This window comes from Herpailurus yagouaroundi, unplaced genomic scaffold (assembly GCF_014898765.1).
Source record: "Herpailurus yagouaroundi ecotype Mexico unplaced genomic scaffold, PumYag 77, whole genome shotgun sequence".
Taxonomy (NCBI): domain Eukaryota; kingdom Metazoa; phylum Chordata; class Mammalia; order Carnivora; family Felidae; genus Herpailurus; species Herpailurus yagouaroundi.
The window spans coordinates 53,299,940-53,317,057 of record NW_024412388.1 but is presented as its reverse complement, the minus strand read 5'-3'; positions in this window follow the sequence as shown (position 1 = coordinate 53,317,057).

The window sequence follows — 17,118 nt, the reverse complement described above, 5'->3', positions numbered from 1 at the left end:
AGAGAGAGAGGGAGACACAGAATCGGAAACAGGCTCCAGGCTCCGAGCCATCAGCCCAGAGCCCGACGCGGGGCTCGAACTCACGGACCGCGAGATCGTGACCTGGCTGAAGTCGGACGCTTAACCGACTGCGCCACCCAGGCGCCCCAGGGTCTTTAGCCTCATTGCTTACCATTCTTGGCTTTGAACTCCAGCAACACAGTGGCACCTGTAGTTAATTTCCCATGTACTCATGTGGTTTTTTCACCTCTGTCCAAGTGGTCTCCTCTACCTAGAATAGTGTTTCTCCCCATTTAACCTGACAACCTCCTATAACCTTTAAGTCTTGGCTATTCTGCTTCCCATTGGAAGTTTTCCAAACTCTATCAACATCAGTTAGGTTTTTATTCTCTGTGTTCCTATAATATCCTTAGTTGCATGTTCCTCATTTTATTGTTGCTATGTTCATGAATCTTTTTCCTCTATTGAAGTGTGAGCCGAGTAAGTGCAGGAACTAGGTCATAATCTTTTCTGGTGCCTGATACACAGAAAGTGCTCAATAAATGAGAACTGTGAATGACTCACTTTGTTTAATACATAATTGTCCCTGCAGTGAGGCTCAATACAAACCACCAAGGGCTACAGTGGCCGGCTACTGTAGGTGCCTTCTCTCACTTCTATAGGATGCCATTAGAGAACCTGTTCCCTTGTCACCGCTGCCCTGTCCACAGTGCTTCTTAGCCTTGACCAGAAGCTGTGCTAAGGGCAAAATGCATACACCACACACAAAAATAAACTCAAAATGGATGAAAGACCTGAATGTGAGACAGGAAACCATCAAAACCCTAGAGGAGAAAGCAGGCAACAAGCTCTTTGACCTCAGACGCAGCCACCTCGACACATCTCTTTAAGCAAGGGAATTAAAAGCAAAAATGAACTATTGTGACCTCATCAAGATAAAAAGCTTCTTCACTGCACAGGAAACAATCGACAAAATAAAAGACAACTGACGGAATGGGAAAACATATTTGAAAATGATATATTGGATAAAGGGCTAGTATCCAAAATCTATAAAGAAGTCATCAAACTCAACACCCAAAAAACAAATAATCTGGTGAAGAAATGGGCAGAAGACATGAATAGACACTTTTCCAAAGAAGGCATCCAGATGGCTAACAGACACATTAAACAATGCTCAACGTCACTCGTCATCAGGGAAATACAAATCAAAGCCACACTGAGATACCACCTCACACTGGTCAGAGTGGCTAAAATGAACAAATCAGGAGACTATGGATGCTGGAGAGGATGTAGAGAAACGGGAATCCTCTTGGACTGTTGGTGGGAAGGCAAACATTCACAGCTCTCAGAGTGGTGCAGCTGCTCTGGAAAACAGCATGGAGGTTCCTCAAAAAACTAAAAATAGATCTACCCTATGACCCAGCAATAGCACTGCTAGGAATCTACCCAGGGATACAAGAGTGCTGATGCATAGGGGCACATGTACCTCGACGTTTAGAGCAGTGCTTTCAACAATAGCCAAATTATGGAAAGAGCCTAAATGTCCATCAACTGATGAATGGATAAAGAAGATGTGGTTTATATATACAATGGAATACTACTTGGCAATGAGGAAGAAGGAAATCTTGCCATTTGCAGCAATGTGGATGGAACTGGAGGATATTATGCTAAGTGAAATAAGTCAGAGAAAGACAGATACCATATATTTTCACTCACATGTGGATCTTGAGAAGCTTAACAGAAGACCATGGTGGGAGGGAAGGGGAAAAAATAGTTTCAAACAGAGAGGGAGGGAGGCAAACCATAAGAGACTCTTAAATACAGAGAACAAACTGAGGGTTGATGCGGGGTGGGGGAGAGGGGAAAGTGGGTGATGGGCATTGAGGTTGAGGAGGGCACCTGTTGGGATGAGCACTGGGTGTTGTATGGAAGCCAATTTGACAATAAATTATACTAAATAAATAAATAAAGGCAAAATGCAGTAAAATTTTCTTACTAAAGAGTTGACAATATAGTTTAAAATGTTGAAATAATTGACTTATACTTTCATTAAATGAAAGCAGAAATATTATAAAAAGTTTGACTCAAAGATGCTTTATTCTTAGAAGTAGATCATTAGAGGTAGATGGAACCCAGAGCTAGGCCAGTGTAGGCCTAGTGCTAATGTGTACTCATCACACACACACAAAGCTAAACTTCACTACTAATGAAAATAAGGTAAGAAAGCAATCCTCCTACCCCATCTCTCACTCCAGTTACTTTCCCACACTTCTAGATGGCCAGTTAACACTTTCTTTTCCTTTTATTGTTTCTTGCCTCATTGAGAAAAGGGGTGTTGCACTAGCACTGGGAACCCTGACCCTCCTGGTCAGCTCATCTCCTGGCAACCCAGAGAGAACCTCTGTGGTCATCTGGCAGACTGTCTTGTCTCTTCACAAACATACCATGACCAAAACTAATCTCACGAATTCTCCCCCAAATCCAGACCTGCTCCTCCCACAATCACCCCTAGTTCAGTGAATGGCAGTTCTATGTTTTTAGTTGTGCAGGCTGAAAAACTTGTGGGCATGACTTGACTTCCCTAGTTTTCCCACACCCTACATCCAAACCATCAGCAAATCCTGGAAACTCTATATTCAAAGTTACCTGTCAGTTGGCCTCTCCTTCCCTGTTACCCATCTTGCTCTATGCAACCCCATGCTTCCCTTAGAGTTCTGTGCTGGTCTCCCAGACTCACCTCCCAGCTTCCCCTTTTGCCTCAATAGTCTATTCACCACCCAGCAGCTGGGGCAGGGGGATTCTTTAAAACATCCCCACATAGGCTCAAAATGCTCCAAAGGTTTCCATTTCTTTCAGAGTTAAAACCAAAGAGTTTACGGGGCTTTTACACGACTGGTCCCCCATTATCTCCGGCCACTCCTCATCTTCTGCTCTGCGCCAGCCATATGGGCCTGCTCTGTTCTCAAACATACCAAGTAGGTTCCTACCCCTTTGGTAGCATTTGCTCTGCTCTGAGCCAGGGAGGCTCTTTCCTTAGACAAATGCTTGGCTTGTTACCAAGCATTTCATTCGGGTTTCTGCTTAGACACCTCTGATAAGAGAAGCCTTCTCAGTGCACACTCTACTAAATTCTAACCCTCTCTCCTGCATGCTCTATCACCCTTACCCAGCCGTGTTTTTCTCTACACTTAATATCACCTGACCTGTTCTATACATTGCATATGTTTGTTATTACATGTGCTACCTCTTTTACCTCTAAAACAGAGTTAATTTTTGTGTGGACAGAGACCTCATGTCTTACACTGAGATACCTCCAGGAACTAGAATGGTATCTAGCACAGAGTAGGCACTCAGTACATATGTCTTGATTGGAGGAATGAATGGATGAAAGAACCACCCTGGGAAAACCAAAAAGACTAATAATATTTAGTGATGGTGAGGATATGGAGCAATAGCATCATATTCTGTTTGCAGAGTGGGAGGAATAAATTGAGACAATCATTTCCAAATGCCTATTTGGTACTTGGAAATACCAATGAAAATAAAAAATACATATTCCTTTTGCTCCAGCAACTCAATTGCTAGGAATTTCCCTATAACAGTATTACTTCACAAAGATACATGGCCAAAAATAGCTTAAGTATTTTTTTAGGGGCACCTGGGTGGCTCAGTCAGTTGAGCATCAAACTCTTGATTTCAGCCCAGGTCATGATCTCACAGTTGAGAGATCAAGCCCACATAGGGCTCTGTGCTGGGTGTGGAGCCTACTTAAGAGTGTCTCTCCCTCTCCCTCTGCCTTTCCTCACTCATGCTCCCCCCAAAATATTTTTTTAATAAAATAAATCAAAACAACCTTAATGGCCATCAATAGGGATTTAATTAAACAGGTTTTGGTACCTTGGAAGACAGCTTTGAACGCAAACAAAGAAGACCCATATGTTAAAGCTGCCTGGGAGGTATTTTCAGGGGGAAAAAAGTAGGTTACAGAATTGTATGAATTGAATGAGCCTGCTTACTTTCTCAAAGAAGACATGATACAGATTTACATGTACACATGCTCATATGCACTAGCAGGTACCCAGCAGGATGTTATCAGACTGGAGCAGTGATTATCTCTGAGGGGAGTAGGAAGGTGACTTTGCTTATTTACGTACTACTGTGCTATTTTATATTAAAAAAAAATTTTTTTTTTTAGAGGCACCTGGGTGGCTCAGTCGGTTAAGCATCTGACCTCGGCTCAGGTCACAATTTCACGGTTCATGAGTTCAAACCCTGAGTCGGGCTCTGTGCTGATAGCCCAGAGTCTGGTGCCTGCCTCAGATTCTGTCTCCCTCTCTCTGCCCCTCCCCCACTCATGCTCTGTCTCTCTCAGAAATAAATAAACATTAAACATTTTTTTAAAAATTATTTTTAAATGCCACATTTCTCAGAAAGCCTAAAGGAGCAATGAAGACAGATATGAAGACTTGTTTGCACATTGGCTCTGCCATTTACTAGCTATGTGACCTTCAGCAATCAGTTTAATCTTTTCAGAAATCAAATCCATTACTTGACAAAGAAGCAGGCAGCCTATGACTCCCACCTGGCTGTATGATAGGGGACCTTCTTGGACAAAGAACCACACTAAGGAGCAGTAGATAATGGAATAGATGGGATTTGGGGAAGAGGTTAGCATAACGTTGTTTCATGTCATTTAATATTGACATTAATGGCCTCCATAAAGCTTTTCCCTCTTTTTACCCAGGATGTGAACCAGACGTCTTTAAGATTGCAGCAGTTAATTTTATCCATCCAGGCTTCCCAATCAATGCTTTTACTTGGAAGATATTTATGTTTAGGATGCTGAAAAGCTTTCCTCATAGTCAGGTCCGTAGGGCATTCCAATACCACTTTCTAGAGTTAAGTGCTGAGACCTTGGTCCCTTGATGTGAGAAACAGTAAATAATAACGACTGCAGCTCTTGGCAAATACAATGTTCTGTGCAAAGTCGTATAAAGCATGCTCAAGCATGCGGAATGAACAAGAGAAACAGAATGCAATGCTCCCAGCTTTCTTTTGATCCTAGCAATTAGGAGTGAAAACAGTGGCTACAAATTTGAATGTTGGACTGTCCCCTTGCAAGTGTTTTCTATGCCAATTGTCACTGCTTGTTAGGGCGCATTTCCTTTTCTTTTCAGTTTTGGTACCTCTGTTCCTCCTTCACACACCAATCTTACTCAGCTAAGGTTCTGTTTACCCACAAAATACAGTAGTTAGTGCTCTCTCTCTTCCAGCCCTCACTGGTGTCCATTTTCCATCTCCACGAGAACATTCTAGTTTCCATTACACTATTTCCAACATGTCCATCCTCTGCTTAAATGCTTCCGTATATGCTCAGAATTAAGCCTTTCTTAAATTGGTCCTCAAGGACTCCTCTGTAATCTGATTCCCTCATTTTGCCATAAGAGAAAGAATAGATTACGTGTTGTGAAGAGACTTGGGTTCAAGTTAAGGCTAATTAGCTCGTTTGGATTCCTTGACCTCTATTCGCTTCAGTTTTCTTAATAATAACACATACCTCTCAAAATTGTTGTGGGGATCAAATGAATTAGTGCTTGTGAAAGCACTCTGTAAGTAAAAAGCACTGTAAAATAGGATGACAGCACAAATATTGATTGAATACTTGTGTGAAATGCCAGGTAGTATACTTACTCAGATCTCACAGCACCTAGAAAGCCTATCAGGATTTTCATGTCGGCGATAACAGAACTGAGGCGCATGGAGCTTAAAAACTGCATCCCGGTTACACAGCAGCCAGCCCATGGCGGAGCGGGAAGTCCAACACAGGGCGTATGGCCCTACAGCTCCTGCTTTTACCACTGTGCAGCGCTACCGCTGCACAGAGAGGCGTCCATTCGGACTTCACGCCAGCTCACGCTGGCGCTTCAGAACACGCCACGCTTATCCCTGCCTCCTGCCCATACAGACCTCCCCTTCCTTCCCTTCCACAGAGTCAAATCCTTCCCTGCTCGGTCCCACCCTTTTCAACAACTCTTCCGTTACTGCAGGACCCGTTAAAACCTCCACCATTTCTTGTCAGCAAATCTCACTCAGCCCTTGACTGTACCTACCGTGCGTGCCTTTGTGTTCTCAGCGGGCTTCGGCAGGCCAGAAGGATCTAATCCCTGCGTTTTGTCAGCATGCAGCATGATAGAAGTTGCTCAATGAATATTTCTTGAATAAATAAGTATTCTCTAACTTACTATTCTCCAAACTACTCCCCAGACCTATTTATACGAATCACTTGGAGCAAGTGTGAAAAATACATTTCTCTGCCCTACGCTGGCCCTGCTAAATCAGCAACTCTGATGGTGGGCGTGGCCAGGAAACATACCATTTAACAAGCTCCTCAGGTGATTGTTAATGCCAGGGAAGGCTGGGAAATACTGGTCTAATTCAATGGCTGGTAACCAGGGTATACACCTGGCTCTCCTGGGAAGCTTTTCAAAGCAAGCAAGGCCATTTCCACCTCCCCCTGTTTCAGGGATTCTGACTCATGAAATCTAGGATACGTTTGGAAAAGTTTCTTAGGTGATTCTTATGTTTCCTTTTCCTCTCCCTGCCTCAGTTAAGAACCCATTACTGGGGTGCCTGGGTGGCTTAGTAGGTTAAGCGTCTGACTCTTGATTTCCCCTCAGGGTCACAATCTCTAGGTCGTGATATAGAGCTCCATGTCGGGCTCTGCACTGAGGGCAAAGCCTGCTTAAGATTCTCCCTCTTTCTCTCTCTGTCCTTACACAGCCTGAGTGTGCATGGGTGTGCAATCTCTCTCTCTCTCTCTCTCTCTCTCTTAAAAATAAACAAACCATTTCTATTGCTTCATGTATATGCACTGTGATCTGCAACACCCACCCCAACCAGAAACGAGACTAAAGTATTGGTGGTAAGCATCTCTTCCTATAGTTTTGAATCCAACACAATGCCAAGGACATAATGATCTTCAATGAGAAATTATTCAGTTGAGTTAAAAGTTCTATTCCACTCCTGAGCCATATTCCATCTCCCACCTAACTAGTTTTTGACTCTACCACGTATCCAAACCTACTTTTAGTTTAATTTACTGTGTCTTTTCATTTGCTCACTTAGCTATCTTCTTACTGGAATCCATGTTAAGTTACTCCAAAGTCTATCTTCATTGGGACCCCACATCACTTCAATCAGTACATTCTGATTTATTCAGGCCATTGACATAAGCCCTGCATCACATTTGAGGCATGCCCTGACTGCCAATGGACCTCTTCCCTTGCCCTTGGCAATGATATATGTCCACGAGACCAATTCTACTACAAATGAATCATGGGTCTCCCTGCAACGTGACTGATTAGACCCATGAGGACCGCTCACCCAGAAAACATCTCCCCAACAGACCTGCCCAGGTGCTTAGAATTACTAATATGACAACTACACATTTTCTTACCATTGGAACAATGCGTGTTAATATCTGTAAACACTTACTAGTTTGTCTAGTTAACTCAGAAGAAGACCATGACAGTAGAACATGGGTTGAGTCAGCTTTCAATAGATGGGAAAGAAGAAGGGCTGGTTGGTCTAGCACTGAGGGCTAAGGGACTCTATTAAGGCTCTCTGAGATCCATGTATTTGTGACACAAGACAAGTGTAGACAAGGGCAGAAGCTGTTTGATGAAGCTGGGAACTCATCACGTAACGCTTTGAGAACACAGGAATGAATCAGGATACTCTGATTACTCGATTCATGTAATTTCTAATCTCATATTCTTCCTCAATATGATAATTTTAACAGGCTGATATTTGCTACTTGTTTAGTGTTTCCATCCTCTCAATTGTCCCCTCTCTCACTCTTGTTTCTCTTCCTGTCTCTAAGATCCTTTAAACATGCTACTTTCCCTCAGGCCTTGATTTTCACTCCTCCACTTCTCGCATGTGAGATGTGTTGGTAAAGAAGAGGAAAACAGGGAAAAGAGACTTCAACAAAGAATGCATTTGTCTATTCTATAGTTGTGTTTGTGTGTGTGTGTGTGTGAGAGAGAGAGAGAGAGAGAGAGCAGGAGAGGGAGAGAGACTGACTCATTAATTCTGTATTTTCATTAAGGAGAATTGGGAATCCACTGTGTTATGTAATTATATATGAGGTTTGGATTTATTTCTTTTCTTTCTTGTCTTTCCCCTCCCTTTTCCTTAAGTTGCTTTGGGTTGCAATAAAGGCCACACAATCTGCCATTGTATACAATTTGCACACAGGCTGCCAAGCGGGCTGCCAGGTTTAGTCCTGATGTGACCAAGAATGGTTGGGTTACAAAGCCACTGAGAAAACCGGTTTTCTACAGGAAATAGAAATTTATTAAAATCAGGCCTCTGCAAATGCCCTGGCTGTTAGGCTGGCAGCCTGCCAAATCAGCTGGGCAAGAAGGGAAGGAGACCTGCAGATGTGATCTTCCAGGCCTGACTCAGGCCAGGCTGGGGCACTACAGGGGCCCGGAGACGGGGCTGCCTTGCATACAAAAAAGCCTCCCTGTGATGCCACCTAGGACGCCAGAATTTTGGTCTTCTGGCTTTCATGCTCAAGTTTTCCAGGCGCCACCATTTGTAGATTCTGGACATTCGTGGGCTCCCAAACTACATTTCAACTTAAATCTGATCTACTTGTAGCTTTTTCCCAGCAGAATGAAATGGTAAGACCTTTATGGGATCTTGGGTTCTAATCTCAACAGAGTTCCTTAACTTCTGAGCCTCAGTTACACCATCCGTACAATGAGAAAAACGTCCACGCCATGAATTGTGAACTTACATGAAATAATGCCCAAAAACGGATAACTTTTGCTATTGTTGTCTTCCCCCCACCCCAGCAGGGGGGGGCCCAGGACGACTGGCCCTCTCTAGTTACCCACCGTGTTTGGACACTGCTTCAGTCCAGGGCCCACGGGCCCGAGGTCGCCCTGGCCTGGCTGCCCAGCTTCTCCTCTAACCCTATAACAATGGCTAACACTTACTGAAGGTTTACTTGGATCAGCAATCAGTCCATTCACTTTTAAAATATTAATTCATTTAATCCTCACAAACGCCCTCGGCGCTGGTTACTACTCTTATCTTCACCTCACAGGTTAGGAAACCAGGGCAGAGAGGTTTGGTGGGGGTGAGACGTGAGTGCAGGAGGTTGGGCTTCAGAGCTGGGCACCCAAGTGCAGTGCTACCTTTACGGGACCCTTTAAGGAAGAGAGTTTTGCTTTTTCTTGTTGAAGGAATATGTTTTTGAATATATACGTTTCAGAACATTAGCATCTTATGTGCTAGGAATTTGGGAAACAGATGGAAGATGGTTACCAAGAAGTCCTAAGAAACAGGGAGAAGCAGCTCAGACTGTTTTTCTGGGGTGGGGAGCAGGTACATCTCATGGTCAGCGTCTCCTGGGGATGAAGTGTCCCAGCAGAGATTAAGACAGAAGTCTTGGAGCCTGAGACCACTACAATTCCTCACATGCTGCATTTTCCCCACTTCCCTGAGCTCTCTGCCTAGTTCTGACTCCTCCCGGGTTTTTTTTTTTTTTTTAAACAGACTTTGGGTCTAATTCTCTTGCTTTCTCTTTCTATCATTTTTGGACACCATAATTATAGTTAGCCTTTACTGAACTCAACACTGTGCAAAGCCCTTTATATACATGTTACTGTTTAACCCCAACAACAACCCTGTAAATATGCGCTATTATTTTCTCCACTTGCTGATCAGGGAGCTGAGGCTCGGAGAGGTTATGTGATTTGCCTGAGGTCACATCTCATAGCCTGCAGGTGGTGGAACTCAGGTTTGAACTGAGGCCTGCTCACTCCAGAACCCAGCTGTAACCATTGGAAATCAGAATAAAATGGGTATTAAGTTTGACCCTGGAAGGGGAAAAAAAAAAAAAAAAAAAAAGGGCAGAGAGCCTGTGGGGGTTACTGGCAACATTCCATTTTATCCCGTCCACATTCTTAATCCCTTGTCTCAATAAGTGGCCCCACCATCCCCAGGGCCACCAGAGTCCCCATGCTTCTCCCCAAATCCTATTCATGACCCAGTCTTGTCAATCCCACCTCCTATATAACTGTCAAGTCCACTTCTTTGCCTTCTTTCTGCTCTGCCCTTGTCAGCTCAGTATCTCTTCTCACTTGAGTCCCTGCCTCTTGCCTCCTTTTTCTCAACTCTTGACCATCAACTCTATACAGTTACAGTGAACTATTTCAAGATTTTCTCAGGCGTTGTGTCCTGTCACCTGTTCCGTGCAGGTCACTGGACATACTTTTCCCTCTGTCCACTCACTCTTGCATAAATCTGATTGCCTGGCTAACTCTACTTATTCTGCAGGGCTCGGATTAAATGCTACTTCCTCCAGGAAACCTTTCCTGAGCCCCCAAGGCTTGGGTCCCTGCAACATCCAGTCCAGCTTGAACTTCACCCATCATGCCATTCCCATTTATTCATTTACACTATCTTTTAAAATATAAGCTCATGAGGCACCTGGGTATCTCAGTCTGTTAAGCACCAACTCTCGATTTTGACTTGGGTCATGATCTCATGGTTCATGAGTTTGAGCCCTGCATTGGGCTCTGTGCTGACAGCACGGAGCCTGCTTCAGATCTTCTGTCTCCCTCTTTCTGCTCCTCCCCTGCTCTCTCTCTCTCAGTAATAAGTTAACGTTAAAAAATAAAATAAAATATAAGCTCATGAGGGCAGGGTTTATTGCTATCTCCAGAGGTTAACTCAATAAATATTTGCTAAATGAATATGTACACGAATTAGGGTTCTCTAAAGAAACAGAACCAATAGAATGTGTATACACAGAAAGAAGCTTATTACACAGAAATGGTTCATGTGATTAAGGGGGCTGGCTCGTCTAAGATCTGCAGGATGAGTCAGCAAGCTGGAGACCCAGGAGAGCTGATGGTGTAATTCCAGTTTGAAGGCCAGCAGGCTCAAAACCCAGGAACAACTGATATTTTAATTAAAGTCCAAAGCAGGAATAATAGTCTTTCTGAGGGGAGAATCAGTGTTTTAAATTTATTTAGGCCTTCAACTAACAGGATATGGCCCACCCACATGGGGGGAAATTTGCTTTATTTGGTCTACCAATTTAAAGATTAATCTCAAAAAACTAAAAAAATATACAAACCTATTAGTCTGATCCAAAAGTACTCTCACAGAGGGGCACCTGGGTGGCTCAGTCGGTAAGTGTCCGACTTCAGCTCAGGTCATGATCTCATAGTTTGTGAGTTCGAGGCCTGCATCAGACTGTGTCCTGACAGCTCAGAGTCTGGAGCCTGCTTCAGACTCTGTGTCTCATTCTCTCTCTGCCCCTCCCCAACTTGTTCTCTGTCTCTCAAAAATAAATTTTAAAAATGTAAAAAAACAAAACAAAACAACAACAACAAAAAAAAAACAAAAACAAAAGTACTCTCACAGAAACACCCAGAATGTCTGACCAAATATCTGGGCACCCTATGACCTAGTCAAGTTGACACATAAAACTAACCACCAAAATACACAAATATGTGAATGAACGAATAAACAAAAGAATGAGTCAATGCTCCCACTCTTCTCTGCTGGTTCCCAGTCAACTATATGCAAGTTTCTCTTCCTCCCACTCCAAAGTCACTGCCATTGGTCAGCAGTGGGAAAAGAAAGATCTACACTTTTAGTCTCTGAAGGATAGCCTTTAGTCTGCTCTTCTGATTGCTCTCTGCTATGGCTGCCATATTCTCTTTCATTTGCAAACACGTGGATTCAAATTCCAAAAAACGGATGAAGCCAACACTCTCCTCTCTGCGCTGAGCTCCCCCCCCCCGCCCCCCCCCCCACTTCCAACCACAGCTGGGAATGGTGTTCACTGTACCAGCTGGGCAACATCCACTCTGCTACACTTCTTATTAAATAACAATAGAAATGGTTAAATAGGTAACAAAAAGAATGGAGCTATGTGCACCATGTCCCCATGACAAAAGCTCCATTGTTACCTGCCTTCTTCTTGGCCTTCTGACCACATAGCTAAATTACCAAGGGGTTTTAAATCAACATTTCAATATTTATTGAATGTCTATTGTATGTCAGACACTGTTCAAGGCACAGGCGATAAAACAATGAAGAAACTAGACAAAATCCAAGTCTTTATGGAACATAAAGGTAAGGTAACTCTCGTGACCTGGTTATTCTGATTGATTTTTCAAAAATTAATCTCCTTGTATTAACATGGAAGTGCTTACCTCTTACCAAATAAACAAAGAACATGCTTCTGGCATAAAAACTTGGGGCAAGTTGCTTCCACTTATCTAGCACAGGCCTACTTTACATAGCAGAGTATAATTATTAGAGTAGCTCCTACACTATCCCTATTATCAGTCACAATGCCTGGCATATGAATAAACAAATGGAGACTTCTTTTTTGCAGTAATACTAGAGAGGTTTGTATTTATTCATCTACCTTTCTGTGATATATTGCAAAAATGACCATAATATTTCACCCCACCCTGTATTCCTACCCTCTGTTATATGGCTTTTCAGCTCTTCCCATTAAGAGATGGAATCAATTTTCTCTCCCCTCAAATCTGGGCTGAACTTTTGACCTGTTTTGGCTGATAGGATTCAGCAGAAGTAATGGTATGCCAATTCCAAACCCAAGCCTCAAGAGACCTTGAACACTTTCGCACACTCACTGGAACCCTGTCCAGCTGCCATGTAAATAAGCTAAAAGATCAAAGACCAAAATGAACAAAAAAAGCTGTCATAGTTGGGGCTCTCTAGATCAGATACATCTCAACTAAGCTGGATACTGACTACAGATACAGGTGGCTATACCCACTGCTACCAGAACTGAGAAACTAAGCCCTACACCAATTGCTGATATGAAGAATTGTGAACTAAATAAATAGCTGTTGGTTTGAGACCCAGAGTTTTTAGGTAGTTTGTTACACAGCAAAAGCTAACTGATACATTATTTGATCCCTTCCTTTTGTGAGCAACAAATTAACTACCACAATCTTGTAGATGTTAGGATACACACAATAGGGATACCATTTGTATGCAAAAATAGATAACCCTAGTCCATAGAAACATTGTATGTATGACTTGACTTTAGAACAAACTGAACTAACAGATTTTGGTAAAATCGTCAGCTGATGTTTTAAAGTGCAGAGATTCATATTTTTCTTAAGGTTCACATAATTCTTTTTAAATTAGAAGACAAAGTGAATTTGGAAGATTGTATCTATTTGGATCTGAATTTCCCAAGCTGTTTGGTAAAATTCAGATTTTCTTCCCCCATTTCCAAATCTTTCACCTTAGTAGGAATCGTGTGTTTACTATTTCTGGCAAAGTGAGATAGGGTATCTTTTAGATGCTCTGACCAAAACAAGATAGCATGTTCCAGGGTTTTGCTTCTTTGTAAGGTAAATAAACATTCATTTCCATGTAGCTATCTTGAGAGTCTGAACATTTTTTACATATTCTTTGAAAAGATTCTCTTTTGGGGCATCTGGGTGGCTCAGTCGGTTGAGCGTCCGACTTCAGCTCAGGTCATGATCTCACGGTTCGTGGGTTCAAGCCCCGCATCGAGCTCTGTGCTGACAGCTCAGAGCCTGGAGCCTGCTTCTGATTCTGTGTCTCCCTTCTCTCTCTCTCTGCCCCTCCCCTGCTCACGCTGTCTCTGTCTCTCAAAATAAATGTAAAAAAATTCTTAAAAAAAAGAGAAAAGGTTCTCTTTTAACTTTTTTGACAAAATTAACATAATTAAAGGTAAAAAAGAATTCTTGAGCTTTTCTGGTTCTCTCTTTGTACAAATCAGATTTCTTTTTTTTTTTAATTTTTTTAATGTTTATTTATTTTTGAGAAAAAGAGACAGAGCATGAGTGGGGGAGGGCAGAGACAGCAAAGAAGACAGAGAATCTGAAACAGGCTCCAGGCTTTGAGCTGTCAGCAAAGAGCCAGATGCAGAGCCTGAACTCCAGAATGGCGAGATCGTGACCTGAGCCAAAGTCGGATGCCCAATTGACTGGGCCACCCAGGAGCCCCCACTGCTTCAAAGTGAGCTGGACATTTTTGCAAGTATAAAAATATAAAATACAAATTGATATACATATATATATGTATGTATATAATTATATATATCTATTCTCTCCCCTATCAATTATTAAATGCATTTTAAAATGTGGCAAAAGATACTGAAAACTACCAACTGAATCAGCAATGAATGAAAACAATGAATGTAAGGATAAATTCTACTATTAGCAGAACTGACTTTACATTTGCTAGCAGTTTTGGTTTCTAGAACTGAAGACATTGAATCTCTCTGAGGTAACCATTTGCTCTGGAACAGAGGACTAGCAGCCAGTATCACTCCTTTTTCCTTTTCTCTCCTTCTTCCACACAGAGGTGAAACACAGGGGTGAAGTCTGGAGCTTTAGCAGCTATATTGTAATCATGAAGCAAAAGGTCTGAGGGCAAAAGTCAATACTCTAATAAAAATGTCAGAGTGGAAATACACAAAAAGCTTGGTCTTTGATAGCATCATTGCATAACTACCTGGACCGATGCCAGCAACTTCCCAGTCAGGGCTCCTTGTTCTGTGAGGAAAAATAAATCTCTATTTCTTTAATCCTCCATAGGTTTTCTGTTATTCATAGCTGAATGTGGAAAAAAGTGTACTTCTAGCGGTCACACAATATGAGAACTCAGTTATAATCCGAACATTTTTGAACGTCAAAGTAATAGCTTATTAATAGCCTTTATTGGTGACATAGATTGAGGTTTAAGACTTATGATAAATTAGTTATTATATGTACACTTAACCAGAACAGTATCTTAATTATGTAGTTTGACTTCAAATGGATAGCAGCTTATGGACACATCTGGTATCTATGACTTTTTCTCTAGAGAAAACACTTGTCTCTATCAGTAGAGCATCGTTAACATGAGCGAGTTGTTGAGACACATAAAAAGCCTCAGGAGATCAGATTGGATATCACAACTGTATTGTTGAAACAGAATTCAACTTGCAAATATAATTATCCTTGGTCATTAGAGTGATCACTTTTCATTTGAATTCTAGTCTGGTCTCTAGAACTTAAAAGTGACGTGAAGAGTCAGAAAGAGGGTTTGGACATTCAAATCATGACATAAAGCAAAAAAGGCTGGGCTTGGTTAGTACAAATAGTAGGAGAGTATGGAATACTTAAAATTAGCTTTCAGGTCTATTAAGGGATACTGCTGAGAAAATGAAAGCCAGCTGTTCGCCATCTTTTATGATGAAAACCTCAAGTCAAGTGGGTTTATGCTTTTGCATCTGGGAATCAGATTAGCCAAAAAGAACTCCCTCTTGGAAGGTGAATATTGACTATTCTTCCTGGGATTGAATATTTGGAAAAGACGTAGATCTCAGCCTCTGGAGATAGTGGCTTAAATTGAATTCTGGGACTCCAAAAACAAAACAAAACAAAAAGATAATCAAATTCTGGGCTTCCTTATACCCTTTGTTGACAAACAGAGATACACAGGATAGGGTCTCCTATGGTTCCCCCACCTCACCCAATAATGCTTGGCATTTACTCTTTAGGGACAACCATGGCCTGTAGGTGAGAAGCCAGAAGGCAAAGGGCTGTCTAGAGGGAGGACAGGCCCTGCAGCGTTTTGGCTTTCTGCCAGCTTCTAGAGAACTTCCTCCCTCCCTCAGGTAGGAGGCAAAGCAGCTCTCAGTGGATGCACTGATGTCTGGAAGTCATTAAACAAAAACCTGAGTTTTTCTGTTCTCTCTTTGTACTCATTCTCATCTACAAGAGGGTGGTGTCTGTGTGGTCCTGCCTGAAGGCAGTGGTGAGGACTGACTGATTTCTCCAGGAGGTTGGTTCTATGATTTTATCAAATGTGCATAATTTGTAAGCTCTGGGTTATTCTCCTCTTAGTAAGCCTTGCTGAGCACTGAGTAACCATCTTCTTGGGAAGAGACAGCAAAATATTCCTGTTTTTATAAAATGTTCATGTGCCATGCAAATCTTTAAAAGCCTAACAAGACAGTGCCTGACATTTCTAGGCACCTTGACTACTGCACAGAAAATAGCAGCCAACTGGCGCCATCTGGAGGGGAAGAGGAGTCTAAACAATTAAGCAAATTTAAAAACCTAACTCTAAGGTTCTAAGGACATAAGCCCAAACATTATAGGAAATTTTCAAAAAATAGAATTTCCTGCTCCTTTTACCCTCTCTTCTCTGTATGCATCTGGGCTTATCACAATGAGGTTGGGATTCATGTTCACATAGGACCTCAAATTTAGACTTGATTTCTCTCTCCAAATTAGGCTATGCACTCAGTCATGTGGCTTCATTATAAAGGGACACTCTCCTCATTACCTAATGGCACCTCTTGTGCCATGTTAACCATATTTGAAATAAATCTTAGAATTATGTTGTATCCCAAAGTGTCACCCACTGATAGTTTCCATCAAAACTACCTGGGGTATTTCATAAAACCGCAGATTTATTAGGCTTTCTGAATATTAATTTCTTTCATACACCATTAGAAAGTAAAGTAATGTAAAGTAAGATGTGTTTTTTATTTTATCAAACACATACATGGCACTTATTATGGATTAGGTACCGTCCTGAGCACTTTACAAATATTAATGTACTGATGTATTAGGTCTTCTCAACAACTATAGAAAACTTGGTGCCATTATTATTCATCCTTGACTGATTAAGAAACCAAGATGCAGGAACTTGCCCAAGGTCACATGGCTAGTATGCACATAACAGGTTCAAGCATTGTTAAAAAAAATTTTTTTAATGCTTATTTTTTTTTTTTAATTTTTTTTTCAACGTTTATTTATTTTTGGGACAGAGAGAGACAGAGCATGAACGGGGGAGGGGCAGAGAGAGAGGGAGACACAGAATCGGAAACAGGCTCCAGGCTCTGAGCCATCAGCCCAGAGCCCGACGCGGGGCTTGAACTCACAGACCGTGAGATCGTGACCTGGCTGAAGTCGGACGCTTAACCGACTGCGCCACCCAGGCGCCCCAATGCTTATTTATTTTTGACAGAGAGACAGAGTGTGAGCGGGTGAGGGGCAGAGAGAAAGGGAGACAGAATCT